This window comes from Astatotilapia calliptera, chromosome 16, assembly GCF_964374335.1.
Source record: "Astatotilapia calliptera chromosome 16, fAstCal68.1, whole genome shotgun sequence".
In the NCBI taxonomy this organism is placed as follows: Eukaryota; Metazoa; Chordata; class Actinopteri; order Cichliformes; family Cichlidae; genus Astatotilapia; species Astatotilapia calliptera.
This window is the reverse complement of record NC_137437.1, coordinates 36,177,238-36,197,509: the sequence shown is the minus strand read 5'-3', so window position 1 is coordinate 36,197,509 and position 20,272 is coordinate 36,177,238. Positions and strand designations below refer to the sequence as shown.

At 41.5% G+C, this 20,272-nt stretch overlaps 1 long non-coding RNA gene across 2 annotated transcripts in view; it reads right to left on the bottom strand.

Moving 5' to 3' along the window:
- Positions 1 to 12,241, bottom strand: part of LOC145421187 (uncharacterized) — a 55,478-nt gene extending 43,237 nt beyond the window's left edge. The window contains exons 1-3 of one of the 2 annotated variants that reach the window (XR_013902487.1): positions 11,959 to 12,241; positions 2,427 to 2,604; positions 1,704 to 1,886 (exon numbers count right to left, since the gene is read on the bottom strand). This is a non-coding gene — a long non-coding RNA (uncharacterized LOC145421187). Of the gene's footprint in view, positions 1 to 1,703; positions 1,887 to 2,426; positions 2,605 to 11,958 lie in introns of those variants that run through there. The other variant, XR_013902488.1, reaches the window with a different exon arrangement.
- Between the last annotated feature and the right edge of the window lie 8,031 nt (positions 12,242 to 20,272).

Genomic DNA, 20,272 nt, shown 5'->3' with positions numbered 1-20,272 from the left:
TTTTGTAGATGTGAAAGATTTATTTATTTATTTATTTTAAATCAGAGGAGTTGCATACGCACATTTATGAAGATGGATTACAGAGTTTAACTCTGAGTTCTACACAGCAAACAGCACACGGAGCATCTACATACTGCACGTTACAGCTAGCATGATATTTCATGACTATGGTGACGATTTGTGTTTAAAAATTAACCACACGACTTTAAACGTGCTTAATTAAATATGAACGTCAGCATAAATAAATTGGTTGTTTTCCACTCGTAACATTAGATGAATCGCCACTTCACGTGATTATTTCTCTGCGACATCAGCACAAACAAAAATCAGTTTCTTTAATCAAACGCTGCAATCAGTTCGTTTGTTGAGATTTACTAATAAAATGAAAATCATCAGAAAGCCAATCACTTAAAAATTAACTGAGTTTGGTTGTTGGAAATATTCTGAGGTTTCCACTGAAGTGACAAACACACAGTTTCTCACATGCATCTAAAAATGTTTTCAGAAACATTTCCATCCTGTAACATGTCACAGGAATCTGCATCAACTTTGAAGGTCTATAAACATGTTAATAATAAAGTGAGGACAGAACAGAAGAGATGATGATTCAAGCCTGAAATGTGTAGTTAGTTATAGATGTAAGTTTTTAGGTGGTGCTGTGTCACTATAGCAACACAATCATTGTAAATAATATTGCAGTAATTGTTCCACAGAAAGTTGACGAGTCACAACCCTGAAGCACAGTTACTGTGTTATTTCTGACCAGCTCTGAGCTCGTTTTCAGGCTGGAAGGAGACGAGCAGCAAAAAAAGCTTCTGAAAATAATAATTTCATTATTTTAATGTAACAAACACTGAATGTTTGAATTCGTAACTTTGTATCTTTGCAAACAGTTTTAACGTTGGTCGTGTTTGCTGTGAATCGTCTCTCTGATGGGACAGTAAACTCAAAAATATGCCCAGACGCACCGAGCCGTAACAGTGGAGAACCGGGAGCAGTCCATAGTGCTCTAATGGACTTACTGGACTGTGGACGTCCAGTCCTTAATCTCAACCCGTGACATTATCACTCATAAGTAAACCTACCATAACATAACCACACAGATTAAAATGTGTTGCTTTAAAATTTCAGTGTAATTTTTAAAGATATCCTAAATGTGAAATGATTTAATAGTTTTAAGCAGTATTAAAAAATCCTTTCTGTCCAAAGAAGGTTTTTAAACGCGACCTCCATTTGTGAAATACTTCAGAAATAGTTTGTGCCCCGGGCCATTTCACAGCAGAAACACTGGAAAATAGATTTTTCTCCAGACTGAAACTCGGTGTGCAGCATGACAAGTCGAAGTTTCACAGTCATTTAGAAACAAAGGAAACAACAAGTTAGCTTCAATCCTCTAAATCAGATCAGTTAGTTGTGATCATTGGAAACAGTAACCACATCAAAGTCATTTATTTGCTCCTGGAATCAGTAAACTGAGCGTCACAAAGTAAATCTGTGTTGAGCCTCTTTCTGCCTTTTGCTAACAAAAAGTCTAGAATATGGAAAATAGAGACAAACTCAGTGTGATGCTGTTTGTTGTGCAAGAGGCCAGAAAGTTCAGAGAGAAAGTTCCTCCAACTAAAACAGGACATGAGTTGAACATGAATCGTAGCAGAAATAATTCTTCACCCACAACTGAAACTTCTAATGAACCGAATCAAAGCTTTTAGATTGAAGTGCTGTTTAATGAGTCAAATTGAAATTCTCTCGTTAACACATTATTCTGAGCATCGATATCAGCAACTGAGAGAAATCTACATAACGACCAAGGATGGTTGTTTCAATACCAGCTGCTGCTTTTACTTTGTAGTGATGCACCAACGTCAGAATGAGTAAGTCGTTTTTACCTGTAATCAGAATCAAGAGTCATTTCTGATATTTGCCCAAGATTTCCCATCTTATTAACTGGGACACATAACATACGTTTCCTTTCATAGTTATGCATATGTATATATGAAGTGTTTATTAAACTGGTGGATCAACTGAATCATCAAACATCTCCATAATAACCTCAGCACTGTTTGGCCTAACAAACTCCTGTTTTTGACATTTCATTTTTCTTTGTTCATCGTTACGTTTAGGGACCAAAACTGCTCTGCTAGGTTTGGGTTAAGCAAACATAACGTGTGTTGTGAATGTCACAGGTGAAAGGTTAGGCTTGGTTTCACCCTGGACCTCAGCTCGGCTGTTCACTGGCTACTAGAAATAAACTGCATCAAATGTCCTGGATAGTTTTTGTTATTCATTTAATTATAATTTGGCCTTTATTTGATTTTTTTCAACTGTATTATCTACTGTACTTGTAGATAATACAGTTGATAATACAGGGTTATGACATCTCAACCGTTTCTATTGAAAACAAAATCTTGATTGTGGTTATTACTCACCCAAGTCAATAAGAAATGCAACCAAAAATGTTTCCATTGCTTTTTTCTTGGTGTGGACCTCAAAGACATCTGCAGTCACCTTCAGCTCCATCCATCCCACAGCACCAGCAGAGCACGCCTGCCTGCACCTTACGGCATCTCTTTCAGAACCTGAAGGATCTACTGAAGTCAGACTAACCTGTAGGTTGGAAGATAAAACTCAAATATAAATCCTGCATGTGAGAAGAAGTTGTCTTTTTTTATAGTCCACCACTTACATGTTTTCTTAATAATAGGCAGTTCCAAAAGTGCAGCCCAAAGGACCCAGTTTAAAAAGAAAGCCTTTTACCACGTCTCAATAATGGTTACCACATTTTGAAAATCTGCAATTTCCTTTAAAAGCAGCAGCTCTATCGATTTTCCTTTACTATGAAGGCCAAAAAATTCATTTCCATTGTACACAGAATGTGAAAAGAGCGACAGCGGTACATAAAACTGATAATAGACAGCTACATTTATAATAGGCGTCCTGCCACAGCAAAGGACAGAATACAGCAGAGCTCGTTTTTATTTCAGCCTCTGTTTTGGTCTTTTCCCCACGTGCTCCTCCTCTCACAGCAAAATCAAATCACAATAAAAGAAGAGCTCATGCTTTCCTCAGCGCTGTGCGCCTTCAGCACAGAGCAGCTTTGATACGGCTGAGGTTTGCTTTCTAAATCACATAAACACATTTCCTAAGTGTTTCTATCACACTGCAGTCTGCATTTCAAAGTTTTCCTTTAGTGGAATATTTGCATTACAGTGATAAATACTCTGAAACACAATTACTGGATCTCTGTCTGTCCGCTGGTTAGTTGGAAATGTTGCGTCAGCCGTACCGATCATGAAAGAAAGATGAGTCTCGTTACAAATTCAGTGACCTGCTGGAGACAGCAGTGGAAACGACGTCCAGTGTGAGCGATTGTTTAGCCAAACACAGGCTGTAGCTGTGTCCCAGTGAAGGGGCCGCATCCTTCGGAGGCCGCATTTGTAGGCTGATTACGTCACAGCGACGCCACAAAGGCTGTCCAACTTCATCGACTCCAGCCGACAAACACTAGTGAACCTCGAGCTCCCGGCTGGCTATCAGCTGGTGGGTAACAGACGCCTCCGAAAACATCGAAGCACTTTTGCAAATACGTGATGTCTTGATAACTCGAGCAGATATTTGAAGTTTGCACAGCTACACGCTCGCCTGAAAATAACTTAAAATGTATTTGGTAACCCAGAAAGAGTAATATTAAAACTATGTAGCTGCTGCCATTGTTGAAAACTGGAACTGGCTGAGCCGCACTATGCAATCTGGGATATGGTGGACCACGAAGGATACACCCGACCCATCCTTCAAATCTGGGGAAAAGGAGGACGCTTTGGCTGGAGTCTACTTATCTGGACAGCCTTCGTTGCATCACTGTGATGTAATCAGCCTACAAATGCAGCCTCCGAAGGATGTGGCCCCCGAGTTGAGACACAGCATGAAGCTTTTAACACTGGAAACTACTTTTTGTTTGAGTGCTGCAGATAATCAATGAAAGGCATGTTCTTTGTACATCGCAGATCCTTCCAGTTTCTCTGCTTCATGTGAGAGGATGATTAAAGACAGTAAGTGTGTTTGATTGTGAACAAATGTAAAAGGAGTCACGACACAAAGAGCTGGAGCACAGAGAAATGATTGACCTTGTGGGCACCACTCCAGTAGATGTCAGCAAAGTTGGACCACCTTCATACAACTGTGTTTTTTCTAGTGCCGAGTATGGATTTAATACTCTCCCTCTCAGTGGACCACCTGTCTGGCTTTTAAACACTTTGACGGCCACGTTCTGCTGTAGTCTTAATGGTTTTAGAAAAACATGGTATGGTTTAGCGAAGGCAGCTGGAAATCCCAGCAGACTCATTAGCCAAGTGATCCAGCGTTGAAGAATTTTACTACACTATCCTCCTGATGAATCTTTGACTCTGCGACTTGTACAATACTCATCCTCAAGCAAATAACCCTGAACCAGCGGCTTTCTTCAGCCAAACATGCCTCATAATCTGTTATGTTCAGCTGAGGGTGCTGCGTGCTCTTTGTGCATACAGCAGCTGCTAAAAGGCATAAAACTCCCAGAGACCATCTCCACTGATAAAATGTGCTTATTATATTTAGTAAGTGTGAGGAAAGGAAGCACTGATGCACCGATACGACTGTTTAGTAGGGGTGCAACGATACACAAAATTCACGGTTCGATATTTTTTCGATACAAAAAAAATGTTCATGCATTTTTAATTTGTCATTTATTAAAATTATAAATATATATTTTAACTCAAAAGTACAGTTTTTGAATTTAACCCTAACCCTTGTGCGTGTTTTTTATTTTGACAGCGAATGCGCACCTGCGGACCACTTATGTGCAGCCCTGGTTATTTAGCTCGTCATATTGCAGCCACAGAAATTCTTTTGTCCATGAAACCATAAAGCTGCACTTTCTTTTTGCCTTATAGTCTGATTTGTCATAACTTCTCCGTTTTGTGGTAAGCTTTTCTTTGGCTGTCACTTCTTCACCCTGACCTGTCTTATTTGGCTCAGCAGAACTGAAATGCTTTTACACACTCACTCACATAAGCTCAGCGATTCTCTGCGCGATCAACCTCTCACATGTTTAAGCTGCGGGAGATTTCACTTGTCATGTTTGCATAGTAAGCTAACGATTAATAAGACAATGTCAGAGGAATTGGTGCACAAATTATCATCACTCACAGATCAGTGCTGTCGCTCTCTATACACAGTTCGCACGATTGCAAAGTGAAAGCAAAAAAACGAGCGCAAATTCAAACGCGACTTCAATATGTCACATATTGACAGTGGCTCACCGATGACATAATTACCCAGCTACATTTCTGAAAGAATGCAAAAGCATTGACATATATTTTTCCTACAATAGCCCGACGGGCAGGGCAGAGATAGATTTTGGTAGCCCGACTGAAAAAATCGCTAGCTCCAGGACGTCGGGCTAGCGATATTGCGAGCCCTGTATCTGATTGAGGAATCACTCATCTTTGGAAAAGAGAGTTTATTACAGAGAAATGTCTCTTTCCAAAATAAAAGCTATACTATCCGCTTCTTCTGGGCTATATTCTCAGCAGCATAAGGAGAATCCTGTGCTAACAGCTGTCTAAATGACTCGGCTAAAGTTAGTAGCATGCTTGCTTTTTTTTGTCTGCTTCCACTTGTCTTTGCACTAGGATGATGTCGGCGTAAATGTGCAGTCATATTCGTTGTGTTCCACTAGTGCTTTCAGGTTAATCTCGTTGAAATGACCTTAACGCCACAACACGGCAAATCGCCGTTAACGAGCTACCGCCGATCGCTCCGTGCATGGGGCTAGACGGCCAACACGTTAACGAGCTAACTGCGCTAACACACTAGTTCACACCCATGTAATTGAGCATTGCATGGCACATCCAACATACTGTTTTACTTTAGTCCATGACTCGCTTACCTTCAGGGTCATACGTCACATGAAGACCAAAATAGTTCCAAAGACCAGATCTGAATGAGGGTGGGGGAGGTTCAATTTGCCATGTTGCAAGGAGAGCTTAACTTCTGTCTCGCTAGCTTGCCCTGCGCTCTTCCTTCTGACGATGCTGTCTGTGTTGAGCGCTCAGTGAATCTGCATTCGACTACTCCGCCTAGGCTGCACTGTCGAGCCTAGGCGGAGTAGTCAAATGCAGATTCACTGAGCGCTCAACACAGACAGCATCGTCAGAAGGAAAATTGATAAAATAAATTACAAATGTTGTATTGTTCGATACATATGCGTACCGAACCGAAAGCACTGTATCGAACAGTTCAATATCGATACGAATATCGTTGCACCCCTACTGTTTAGCTCTGTTACGCGACCTCCAGAGCTTCATTGAATGTATTCACAGTGATGGTGGTTACTGTTACATCTGTTTTGTTCTCACCACGGGAGCTATATCACAGTTTGGCTGTTGCTGAGTCATTTTGTCCCAGAAACTTGTTGTTTGTTGGTTTCTATTCTGGTACTTGCTGAAAATCTTTTGTCTTTGAGCTCTTTTGTTAAGAATGACTTTGCTCCCAGGAGCACAGCAACAGAAATGTAAATTTGTTGTAAGATGCTAAAGAGTTTAGCTGTGATGCTGCAAAGTTTATTTTTACCCACTGCAGCAAAGCTCGTTTCTAAAACGTGTCCACTCAGGATCTGACGGCTTTTCTGTTTCCTGTCGGACCAGCCCGCTCTTCTTTTGATGCTGTGCAGATGAGGCTGTTTTAATCTGAAGCCGGTGGTTGTGCTGCACTGTTCAACAGCATGAGCGCGGTGCAGAAAATGGACAGAGCAATTTTCTGTTGACAAATGAACGCACGCAGTGATAAAGTAGAAGGACTGATGATGTGCATCAACCGGTCACAGCGTTTTCAATAGAAGGCCAAGAAGCAGGGACCATTTTTACAGCACAAAGGTGCTAAAAGCCTTTAGCGGACGACTCATTTGAAACATTATTACACGAGAGAAGTGAAGGAACCGTAATTACATCTTCCACAGCTGTTTGAATCAGTCTGTTATCTGCAGAACATAAAGGTACGGTTTTATCTACAAGTTCTGCAAAGGGTTATAAATTAAAACGTCTCTGCTGTTTCAAAATACAAGAGTCTGGATTATTAGCTCGCATTTCAGAATTATGAAGACGTGCTCATGTTAATGGGCTCGTTTATAACACCACTGCTTGTGTTACCATCAGTCCTTCAGTCAGTTTAAAGAGAGAGTCACAGTTTCCCTTTTTGACCTGGTTCAGCCCAGAATGAATCATCTGATCTGCACTGATGCAGCTTTCTCACAGTGAATAAGGGTGGAAGGATTTGAGAACATGCAAAGTTGACCTGTTTTCAATCATCAGTCATTCGATTGTTGGGTTTGTTTTCTTTGTGTTATTGTAGGTTTACCTTTCAACAGAAAGCACCGCAAAGCAACCGTTCTTGTGATTTGAAGCTGTGTAAATAAAACTGAATTGAATTGAAAAATTGAACTCTGTGTACAAACAAGTGTGTTTATGCTAGCAGTGATTAAATCTGTTAATATAAAAGTGCCTTGAGGCGACTGCTGTTGTGATTTGGTGCTGTAGAAATAAAGCTAAATGAAACTGAATCTGTTGCAACATCACAGATTTGACTGTGAAATATACTTTTTTAAAAATCTCAAAACTCAAAAAACACAAGTTCATTCATGTTTTCTGCTCTTTAGGCATTAACAAAAGTTATGTGCAATATGATGAAACTTCATTTATGCAGATGGCTCTTTGCTACCATATGGCCTAGTTGTCACAGTTGCTAAATTAATTGCAGTAAGCCTACTTTTCCCTGTGCAGTGGGTAGATGTCATTATTGAGTTAGTTTTAACAGGGATGGATGTGGAAGCTGTAAATCGGCTCTTAGTATGATTAACGAGAGAGTTATAGGTTAAATTTAAATGTAATTAAAGGTTAAAGTCTAATAGAAAGTCATCTTGCTGGGAAGATGCTCATTTGACCTTCAGATGTTAGTTTTCTGACTAAAATGTCTCTTCGGTCATAAACCTGTTTGTGCCATCAGAACAACTGATGAAACATGTTAATCATATCAATTAGAGCTGGGCGATATATCGAGTTTTTAAAAAATATCGATATATTTTTATACGAGATATAAGATGTGACCATATCCTTTATATCGATATAGTCTATGTTACGTTATAATTATACTTGCGGAGCCGCAAGTTTGCCTCTCTTTCGTCCACTTTCGTCTTTACGCAACGTTACTCGGCCTCGCCTCTCCTTCACTGAACACAACTCCCCCTCCTCCCCCATCGCTTCACCTGCAGGAAGCGACAAGATGGACACGGCAAATCTCCGTTAACGAGTTACTGCGCATCGCCCCGTGCGTGGGGCTGGACGGCGTCAACGTGTTAGCTAGCTAACCACGCTAACGCCATGCAGCCTAGAGGTGCTGCACGGACTAAAATCCTTTCATTTTCTCAAAAGTTGACAGCGCGCCTTATGTATGAATTCTGGTTGTGCTTGATGGCCGCGAACCGATTTTATGTGGAACACGGCGCTCAGCAATCTGTCAAAAATGTTTTAGTACGACTTTGGTCAGCTACGGTGCTGCACCGCTTGATGGATTGTCGGAGCATTACGGCTGAGCCTCGCGGAGTGATACGTACTGTGCTTCAACGTAATATTACCCTACTGTGTATAAGGACCATAAATGGCACCTGTTAAGAGACGTGGTTGCGAAGCGGATTACAAACTCCAGGCTGTCAGTCACGCAGTAGAAGTTGGGAACAGAGCAGCTGTGAAATCTGTCTTTGTTATTGTGCTCAGCGTCTGTTAGTTTACATTTTGACTGCACAATTGTGAGCTTTTTGTTATGCACAAAAACAACATTGTTTTCTTTTATTTATGGAGCATTATTATTTAATAAATGCTCATAATTTATTTTTGAGTAAATTTTATGTACATCTGCTCTATGTTAATAAAAGTGCCTGTGTGACATCTGGGACACAGCTTTGACTAAGAACTCTCTTTTTGTTCTTACTTTATGGCTTTAAAAAAAGATATATCGAGATATATATCTTATATCGCCATCCAGCTAAAAAATATCGAGATATGAATTTTGGGTCATATCGCCCAGCCCTAATATCAATCACTGTTTTTCTGCAGCTTTTAGTGAGACCTGACTTCACCTGATGTGTTGCCGTGCAGTGGTCATCTACAGCATCCGGTCCAGGTTTGAGGTTATTGTTTTGTTATTACCAGTGGTGGTACTGGTGGAGGCTTTCCGTGCATCCTTTCCAAACAAGCACCTGTTCAGTGTTTTCTAATGGCGCCTTTATGGAGCTTTTCTCTGATCGTTACAGTCTGACCTTGAGATGAGTTTGCTCGACACCCACTCCTGGAAAAACTGTGACATTTTACTAAGAATCACCTGAATAGTTCAGACCAGCACCTGCCAGTACCTGTGCTGTTATAGATGGGGTCACCTTTGCTGATGACCTGTTAACACCACAAAATCAAATATTTACACTTTTTATCTTTGAGTATGTTTGTTTTAAATAAAGGAATAAGTCAGATGAATGAACATGGGTGTGGTCGGTTACATTTAACCTGTTAGTCTGATGATGAGTGAACACGCTGACCATGTGGAGTGATGCTCTTTGACTAGGTTAGTTTTGTAAAGACTAATCTAGTTCTCAGTTGTGCAAAAGTCAAAACAAACATATCAGCATTTCAAAGGGCGTAGTTTAGGTGAAGCTCAGTATCTGAGAGTCTGAACGAATGAAAGGTCAGTGTCATGTTTTAATTAGATACATATGACAGTTTGTCAGTGTGTTTTTAACTCATTCACTGCCATTGACGTCTATAGCCGTCAATGGCAGTGAATGAGTCAATGGGTTTAACTCATTCACTGCCAATAGCTGGCAGTGAATGAGTTAACTCTGCTCTGTTTTGGTCTGTCCCACTGACGGGACTAATGGTCATTGCTGTTGGCCACATGTCGGCAAAGTTATGTGACATTAGTGACGTTTGTACTAACTTTGTTTTAAAGCCTTTACTTTAAAGTATACGCCGTTCGATAGTCGACCTTAATCTTACAGAGATGTGATGATTCTGTGGATAATTAAAGTCAGTCATATATCCACAAACACAACAAGCTGAAAGTCAGTGATGCTGCTCGGTTTCCTGAACATCACGGCACAAGCAGGATCCACTGCATTGTTAATGTGAGCTGTGTTATATTGCTGCCTCTGTTCGGTGGTGTTGAGCCAAACGCACTTTAACGTGTGTTTGAACGAGCTGACGGTTCACTCGTTAAGCTGAAAGAAAGATGCTTTAATCACAGCAGTCACACATGTGTCCACTGCACCATCTGGAACTCTTCTTGTTTACACTCGTAATAACACAAACACTAAATCCTCCTGTTTGTAGCAGTGTGTACACCTGAGACTGTCACCTGTCTGTCTGTCCTGCACTCTCTCTCTGTTTCTTTCTCTCTGATTGTGGAATAAAAGTATGAACGTGTGTTTATAAGTCACACTTGTGTTTGAATCCTGCAGCTTATCACACATTTGATTTCCATGTGTGACGACTGCAAGTGTCCAGAGTGAGGACAGACTGAGGGACCCACTGCTGCACATCATCTGTGAGGCTTTGCAGCCCTGATGATCCACCAGGACAAACTCAGCAGTGTGTGAGGAAGAGGAGGAGGAAGAGCCAGCAGCAGCTGACAGATGGAGAGAATAGACAGACTGTTCCCTGTTTGTGAAGGACTGCTAGGAAAGTTTAACATAACTGTCTGTGCTGAATCAGTCTTATTAGATAATGTTCAAATAATGTGATCATCCCAGTGTTTCCAGTGTGGGAGAAAGTACTCAGAGTACTCAGGGCCTTCAAGTTACACACTATGAAAGGCAGCAACAAGTTTAATGTTCAGAAGCCTAAAGTCTGTATCAGCAGCAGAATGGAGCTAAAATAAATGTTGGTTTCAGTTCTATGAAGCTTTGAGTATTTTGGATCAGTAGCTGCTGTGTTTGTTGCATCATATTGCTGTAATTGTTTATATGCTTTATATATTCTGAGCTAAGTTGATCTATAGTGTTACATCATATTCTATAAGGATGTTATGTGTTTGTAGACTTTCTGCCCAGTTTGACCCATTTAGCAGACGTCAGCCTGTTTAAGGCTCTGATATCTATTCTGTGTGACTTACAGCAGTTATGACATGGTCTGATTTTCTCACCCAATAAAGGAATATTTCATATATCAGTCTACTCTTCATTCTATCAGACACAGTTACCACAGCTCCTACATTTGCTTTTTACACATGTATGTAAGCATTGAGCCAAATTTAGTAATGACAACATATTAAACAAACAATATTTGTCTCTTATAATACATCTGTATACACACTGTCACAGATGCTTGTCTTTGAGTGAAGATCTAAGGTGACAGGAAATATAAATAACTGCGACTTGAATCTTTGACCCAGAGTTCAAGCTCACTGCTGTAATATATATATATATATTTATATAATATTGGCCATATTATATTTCCATTACCACAGTGAGATGACTTTAGTCTCATGAGCAACATCAGCTAATTGTTATTTACTAGCTAATCTTAAATGACTGTTCAGCACAGAAATGAAGCCCAACAATCATGTTTACAGTCCTGTGCTCTCAGCCTCAGATACTCAGCTAATCAAAGTGATGTCAGCACAAAACATTGTGTCTCCTTCTTTCTGTCACACAAAGCTGTATCAAACGTTAGTATCATGGTTGCTAGGCAACCTGAGCAGCGCAACGAAGGCCAGAGCGTCCCGTTTCACAAGCCTCTCACTTCCGCACTTCTGTATCGGCTCGTACTGACGTGGCTCTGCAGCATCACACATTAGGATGTTTTATCTAATGATCTATGACCTCAGCGCATTCAAAATAACACTAAAAGCCTGTTAAGAGACATCAATTTATTTAGAACTCACCGGAAAGAAAATGCTGCGAGCAAACCAACAAAAAATCGGGGATGGCAGAGAAGTCGATATCCGCTCGTGTGAGCGCTGCAATCCAAGCCTGACGTCTTCGTTTAGTAATATCGGATACATGAAATCCCTCCCGTTGCCTCCAGGAGGGGAAACGATGAAAAGTGAGCCCATTGTCCAGTATTGCCTTCCCTATCGTGTGATCTAACGTTGCAACCGACAACACAGCACGTACGAACCATAGCTGACGCTTCCGTGTGCTTTCTTTGGCCTACTGTCATGGCGGGAGGGGGCGTGGCCACCTTCCGTGACATCACAGCCATAGACTAGACCAGTGTTTCCCAGCCTTTTGGAGCCTCAGCACATATTTCACATTAGAAGAATTACACGGCAAACAAACATGTCACAAAAAGCATGTTGATCATTTTCCCCGCGCACCAGGTGCAGTGGAACTGGCTCGGTGTTTCCCCAGTATACCATTTCTGCTTTCTTCTGACCACTACTCCTGCTCGGGCCCACATCTGGGTCAGCGTTTTCTCCAGATCCCAGGTCAGATTGACTTATTTATAAAATATATATTTATCTATTGCTCTTTCGTGCTGCATTGTCTCACTCACAGCATGACTATATAGTTTCTTCTTCATCTTCTTCTGTTTTACTGGCAGTTAGCAATATATTTCATTGGAGCAAGAAGTCGTACTGCCCCTAGTGCAAGAGAATGTAATTGTTCTGTCCAATCTGTCCAACGAGTACCAATCAGGTGAAACCAGATAATCTTCCACAGCACACCTATTCACTTCTGCCACGGTACAGTGGTTGGGAAACCCTGAACCAGACTAAAACTCAACTCAATAACAAAAGAACGTAACATTACTCCAACATAAGAAGTCAAAAAATACCAAATAAGCTCAAAATGCTGCCTCACAGACCCAGCTCCCTGACAATAATATGTGATCATGCATTTGGTCATATTTGTGTGTGTTACACTTTTACACTAAACCTTTGACAGAGCAAAAACAGTTCTGTGGTTCACGTCACCACCAACATTTGTTTCTTGCTGTATGCTTTGCAGTCCTGCTGGTTCATTGCTGTTCTAACACACTGCAAGTAAAGTGAAACTGCGGCGTCTAGCAGAGTGAGAGATGATGTGACACTTTACGTGACGCATTTAGTCCTCGTTATGCATTTTAAAAGGCTGATCTCTGACATTATCCAACTGCAGAGTGTGAGCACAGCTGCAGCTGCTCTGCCTGCTGTGACTGGTGAAGCGGTGACTGGATATCCAGTCATTGTTCGGACATCTCCTGCTGCTATGGCTCGGTCTGTGGTGGACTGGATATGTCCAGCTGCAGAAGCTTACAGTTTGAACCTGTGAGACTCGTCTACCAGGTGTGTTACCTGCATGCATGATGCAAAGTCAGTGAGCGAGTGTCACTTCCATAGCAAACAGATATTTTAGAGCCATAATAAAACAAAGATAAAGCACAACCACAGCCAAAATCACTCGCAGCTGTGTGAAGTCATAATCAAAGACAGTCTTGGCAGCAGCCAAGATTATCCAAACCAGTGGTGGTCTGGTATAATGCATGATACTGCATCAGCTTTTCTCCACTGGCTATCAGATGAAAAGCAGATGTGACTGTGAGATAATGCTAAACATGTCTGGTAGACGAAAAGCTTCTCGCTGTCTTCTTCGGGTGTTTTTGATTTCCTCGGTTCTTTCTGCAGCCAGTTTATTAAAGGAAAACCACTTTTAAGCTTGTAGCAATGACAGCTACATCCAGGAGGCTACAAAATGAACAACCTGGAACAAAAGAGAATTCTAAACTCGCCGCGCTTTCAAATAAAAATGGTTATATTGGCATTGACAGATCCACAAAGATCAGAGGCAGAATACAGAGTTTCCCCTGTTCACTTAAGCCCACAACTCCAGAGACAGAGACGTGCACTGAGTGATATAAATCTGAGGAGCCAAGAGCAGGAATCACAATTATCTGGCATTTGTGCAGCCAGTTCACAAAGCTGAGGTGAACTTCCTCTCACAGTCACCTCGTATTCCTCGCACAGCAGAACAGGTCAGAGGCTCTGGCGCTCTCTGCCATGCTGTGAGGCTCAAATATCACAGTCCCCATGAAGAAAAGAAACTAGCATATCATTTCCTCAACATCTGCTACGACAGCAGGATTTTGCTTCCTGTAAGTTGGCAAGGCCTTGTGCGACTGACATGAAGTGGACTTAACCCAATAGGGTGATTATTGCTCCAGCCGCACAGAGCTAGGACTTGCCAGTTATTGCACAGAGAGGCAGGCTGCTGGTCATTATCACTCACATGCTTGAAATGCTCTCCTCCTTCAGGCCACCTTAGAAGAATCGTGATGAGGCCGCAGACAGCCAGACGGCGATAAAGGCAGCGAGCCCTGAGCTGCTTCTGGAATCTTAAAATGATCGTTTGTTTCCTGCTTGCATGAATACATTTGCAGAGAGGAGTACACTTTGTTTGTTGTATATATTCATCACACACAACGGTCCATGGAAGCGGTCAGTCTGTGACCAATAGGGTAGATGTGTCCACTCAATGCACGCTACCTCCCACCATGCATATCTGCCTGCATCAGAACAAATACCTCTGTTCCAGTCCCCCTCTTTCATTTCTCAGACTCTATTGCAGAGGTGGGGAACAATTGTTCTGCTACATAACCCACCTCCTCCTCCTCTAATTCAGCACATCTAAAAGGAGGTCTATAGAGAGAAATAAGCCCTTTTCAAAGGCATTGCTCTGGCTAATGGCTCCAGCGAAGGTCCTTTGTAAGTAACACATACATATTAACATTTCTGCCATTTAGATGGAGGCACACAGTGTGTATTAAGACGCCTCACAAAGTAATAATGTAATTATGATAAAACAGGAACAGAGAAGAGATGTGATCACATTATCTTTCATTTCTGACTTTTTGCTTCAGTCAATTCAGTTCAGTTTAATTTTTCTTATATGAATAAAGTGACAGCATGTTACAGAAACAGAAGTAGTGACGGGACACTTAGTAGCAGCTTTGTATTGAACAGTCATTTGAATCAGTGTTTTTGCTGGATGTCAGCCAGTGAAAAACAGCATTTTCAATGTAAAATTAAATGAATAAAAGCCAAACAGGGATACTTTTTTGTTCCAAAGATTTATTTTTGCACGTTAAAAAAAGAGAACTGTGCATTTTAGCAGGTCTCACTTACTCACACTCAGGACATGTTGTCCTTATGTGGCTTAAGTAAGACTAACAGGCTCACTTACAGGCTAAATTAAATACTGAGCTCAGGGTTCAGAACGTTTTCTGCTTTAGGTTAAATATAACAGCTCAGTGCTGCATTACACTGGAGATCCAGGCTGTACCCTGCCACTGGTACCTGGGATAGGCTCCGCCCCTGACAAGTATAAGTGATGGTTTTGGTGCATCTCTGTTCTCTTTCTTCCATTGTCCACCTGTCGTCACTGCTCGGAGCTCCACCCAGCTGTTACACAGCATTCCTCTGCAACCATGTAATTATTAACGTTTCCATTTTTGTATCATGATTAGAGCAGAAGGATACAAAGTTAATAGAGTTTCCATCAGGGTTTTTTTTATATGTTACCAAAGTAATTTTCTTCACTTTATGAATGAAGTGCTATAAGTTCACTTTACCTTTTGTCACTTTTCTTCTGTTCTCCGAAAATTTTAAAAGTTTTTAGAAGTGTTTTAAAGCCAATACAGGTGTCACAGTGTCAGGATTAAGGATTAAAATGTGCAGCACACGATCCGCATGTGGCCCTTTGTGCCACACGCTGCTATAATCAAGGACCGGGAGCAGGAGTGTTACATAGTCAGAAAAGCTACGAAGGAAAGAGTGGACCCTCCCACAGATTTATTTGCCAGGCTTATTGAAACTGCTGCTTTCACCAAGGGGATTACAATACAGCCTCATTTCCTCCGTCTTAATCCGGTCATTAGTCGGGTTTTGTGAGGATGCAGAACATTCCTCCACTTCGAGATGTCTTTAGTGTGTGTAAATCCGACAGTTTGTTGACCAACAACAACAAAAAAATCCATTCTTTTGTAAACAGCCTGTAGAAAAACGTGGGAATATTTGGGAGCTACTGAACGCACCAGAGATCTTTGGATGGCAAAGCAGCCGAGCAAACTCACCTGCTGAGGAGACCCGTCATCTTATGTCTTTGCTGTGACTCCAAACCTACATGTCATCCACAGCCTCCAGCACCAAGATGAACGCTCTTATTATTTACTCTCATTTTCATATTGATCACGTTCATATCAGTGCTGTATTATCTAATCTTGAGCTGAACATGCAGTCGTGCTCCCTTGTGAATCTTTTCTTCTGTAAGTTAGTGTCAGCGGTTCAAACTGAAAGCAGCTGCTGTTAAAAGGTTAGATGGAAGTTTTCAGCTGTTTCCAGCAGCTCACTCGTCCTTGTTTTGTTACCTTACAGTTTCAGTCTCTCTCTTGCTTGCAGCACGTGGAGCAATAAGCAGCTTTTGGTGGTGCAGGCTGTAGCATGAGTATGCAGGACTTGTTGTTTATAATGTGAATACGACTCCTGCTGTTATTGATTCTGTCCGAGAGATGAGCCCTCTGGGTTTTTCTGATGTTTATGCAGGAGAATGGTGACGCTTGCTAAGTGGAAAAGAGACAAAAAATCAATAGGCAAGGTGAAGGGAGGGGAGTGCCAGGCATCTCTTGGTTTAGGGCTTTCTTTCTTTCAAATTCCTGTTTTTCTCCTGTTTTGATGCACTTCGAGGGCTGAGTGAGAGGCCCAGCAGCGTCGCTCATTGAGTTGGAGCTTTTCATCAGCCGAAGCCTTGCATATGCGAGATCATTGGGTGAATGCTCTCCTCGTCTTTATGACACCCCAGTGTAATAAGCCAGATTACACGCTGAAAGTCTTTTTACAGCGTATGGCTGGAGTTATTATTCACATCCAAATGTTATGCATTAATTTCCAGTTACAGTCCACCTTACGGCTTTTACTGCACATTTATTAATTTAGTAATCACCATTATTTGAATATTTCAGGAGGTGCTTGATATAAATACAATACAAGGACAATTCATGCACAGCTGAAAATGGGAGGATTCAACACGAAGGGTGAAATGCTTTTTATATGAGATGTATCATCTGCTCCATGTGGTCTGTAGTCATATTGCAGCATCAGGATTAGTTCAACTATTGCATGAATTTCTGATAAATAATGTAATGATTTCACTTCTGGTACATTTAAAATAAGCAGTTCCCAAAATGCCAGGTTATCTGTTATCACAGCCTGTAAAATGAACACAACAAGTAAGTAAGTAAGTAAGTAAGTAAAATTTATTTATATAGCGCTTTTCACAGATAAAAATCACAAAGTGCTTTACAACACAGAAAATGGGAATATAAAACAATATAACAGTAAATAAAACAATGTAAAACAATAAAACTATAAAAACAGCATAAGAAGAAATTAATCAAATGCTTTTCTAAATAACAACAACAGCAAACACTAATCGTGTGATCAGATGCAGACAAATCAAATATAATCTATAAAGTCTTATTGTCATGACAGGAGGTGCATGCTTTAACCTTCTGAGTTAGCCCTAACATCACTGTAATCTCACGTGCTCATAAACTCATTAGATTATCAGGTACACCTGTTCAACTACTCTTAATGCAAATATCTAATCATCCAGTCACATGGCAGTAACCCAACACGTGTAGGCATGTAGACACAGTGAAGACCGCCTCCTGAGCTCGAAGCCAAACATCAGAATGAGGAAGAAACAGAATTTAAGTGACACTGACAGTGGCATGGTTGTTGATGCCTGAGTATTTCAGAAACTGCTGGGAGTTTCCCACACAGCCATCTCTGTGGTTTACAGAGAATAGTCCAAAAAAGAGAAATATCCAGTGAGCAGCAGTTGTCTGATGGATGGATGACGGATCCATTCTGCCTTGTCTCAGTGGTTCTGGCTGCTGCTGGTGGTGTGATGGTGTCAGGGTGTTCTTGGCACACCTTGGGTCCTAATACCATTGACCATTGTCTAAGCACCACACCCTACCTGAGTATTGTTGCTGACTGTCTCCATCCCTTTATGATGGGATGTGTACCATCTTCTGTGAATGATCTACACCACTGTAGTTCCTCCACAGTCACCAAAAAACCTGCAGCAACTGTGTGATGATGTCATGTTGCTGCACGCCAAAATGTTTCAGCAGCTTCGATCTGAGCCATGAAGAATTAAGGCAGTTCTGAAGGTAATAGCAAGCTGTTCCTAATAAAGTGCCCAACAGGTGCACGGTTTCATGAATTCATGGGTGTAGTCGTACATCGCTCTCCCGTCTCTGACCTCGTATTTAATAGGTTTCATATCCATGAGTAAAACATGACTAGCTGATCATGTTCATGTAGGATACCTTACATATACTTCTTCTACTACTACATTAGCAGCAGTGTACATGATGCTGGATTAGATGGAGAGGTCAGGAACTGAAGAGGACAGAATATAATCTGTGCAATCCAGACCATGAAACGAATGAGGAGGAGAATCCAGTGATGGAGATGATGGCTGTGCTGAGTCTGCAGTCACGTTCAAGTCAGCGAGGCTTTCAGCTCAAACTGTCATCAGGATGACTGCAGAGCATCCTGGATCGATGACATTAAATCCTGCTTTGAACTCTTTCCGTCAGACCACAGTGGTAAACTGGACCAGCTTGGAGGGAAACAGACCCCAGTATAACAGTCTGGTACGGGAACTGCTCTGCCTTGCAGAGGGGTGTTAAAACTACCCTGCATAGCCTGCACATAGCTTGTACACCACTACAGCCTGTACATACTTAGTATAGTTATAGCATATTCATAACATACCTTCATACCGTGTACATTGTAACATACCCATATTTTGTACCCTCATACCTATAACAGATCCATTTCTGTAATATATCTGCATCATGGCTAAAGCACTTCTGGATGGATGCAAACTGCATTTCGTTGCCTTGTACTTGTACATGTGCAGTGACAAGTTGAATTCTGTTCTCTTCTATTCTAAAAAATGTTTGAAGGAAGTTAACCCAGAAAGACTTCGAAGCATACATTTGATCTTGAGCAGTCGAGAGATCCAGAAATGAATTTACCAGCACTTTATGGGATGGAGAGTGTAGTTGGAAAGTTTTCCAGGCCATCGTCTCAGGTGATTAACTTTGAGAGCCGTGATACAAGCCCAGGCTGACATCAACAAGACAAACTGGCAGCAATCAGAGAAGTTTGGGACGAGTGTGTAGAGCGCCAGCTACTCGTCCGTATCCAAACGCCATGGTGAATGAGTGCCTGGTGGCTTTAGGGGACAAACAGTATATGTCAAGCAAGCAGCCTTCTTCTTGTCCTTTAGCGGGCGACCAGCGGCGGTGGTCGGCCGCGCAACCAGTACGCTGCTGTAGGTGCCGCAGGTTCTCTTGCTTGACCAACGATTATCTTCCATGCTTTTCGATCTATGGCAATGGTTCTTGCCTGCTCAAGGTCAAGTTGAAGGGCCTTCAAATCATCCTCGATGGAACTGATGGCCAGTAGTCCATTTCCCACCAGCGCCCTGGGTCCCCAGCGCTGGCGCATCAGCTGCCCCGGATGCGGTAGCATTGGTTGATAAAGCTGATCGTTGGGATTCCATTGCTTTCAAGCCAAGTTTCCCCGATTTATCGGTTCTGGCGACCACCCTCCTCCTTTTAAAGCCGGGCTTGGGACCGTCCTTGGCGGAGTTAAGCAAGCAGCCTAAATATAGTTAAAGATATGGGCAACATGCGACACCAGGACTAGTTGTCCCTGGAACATACAGGTGTATATTGGGACACCTGAAAATAACCAAGTGGAATATGTCTCAGAGGTCTCAAGGGACATAAGATGATAATTTCTTCCTCTCCTGTGGTTCTGGTGAGGAGCTGTGTCAGAAGGAAGTGCAACTAATTTCCTCCATAAAAACATATTCTGTCATTTTTGACTGGAAACACAACTTTGTGTGTTTATGTTTGAAATGGTTTCAAAGCAAATGTTCATGGTAGTAGTTTGTGATACACAGGACACACAGTGTGTTTCATTGGGTTATTTCTTACAGTCAAAATAGAAATGATGCTTCTTTTTAACTCAAATTCAGTGCTTAGAAGATCAGATTAGTGAGACAGGCGGCCCATAAATAACAAACAGAAGTTTAAAGAACTGTAATGTTCACAGGAGTCAATGATAATACTGATAATGTATGTTTGATGAGTCATTTTTGATTAGAAACAAAATTAGAAACAAAATGAACCCT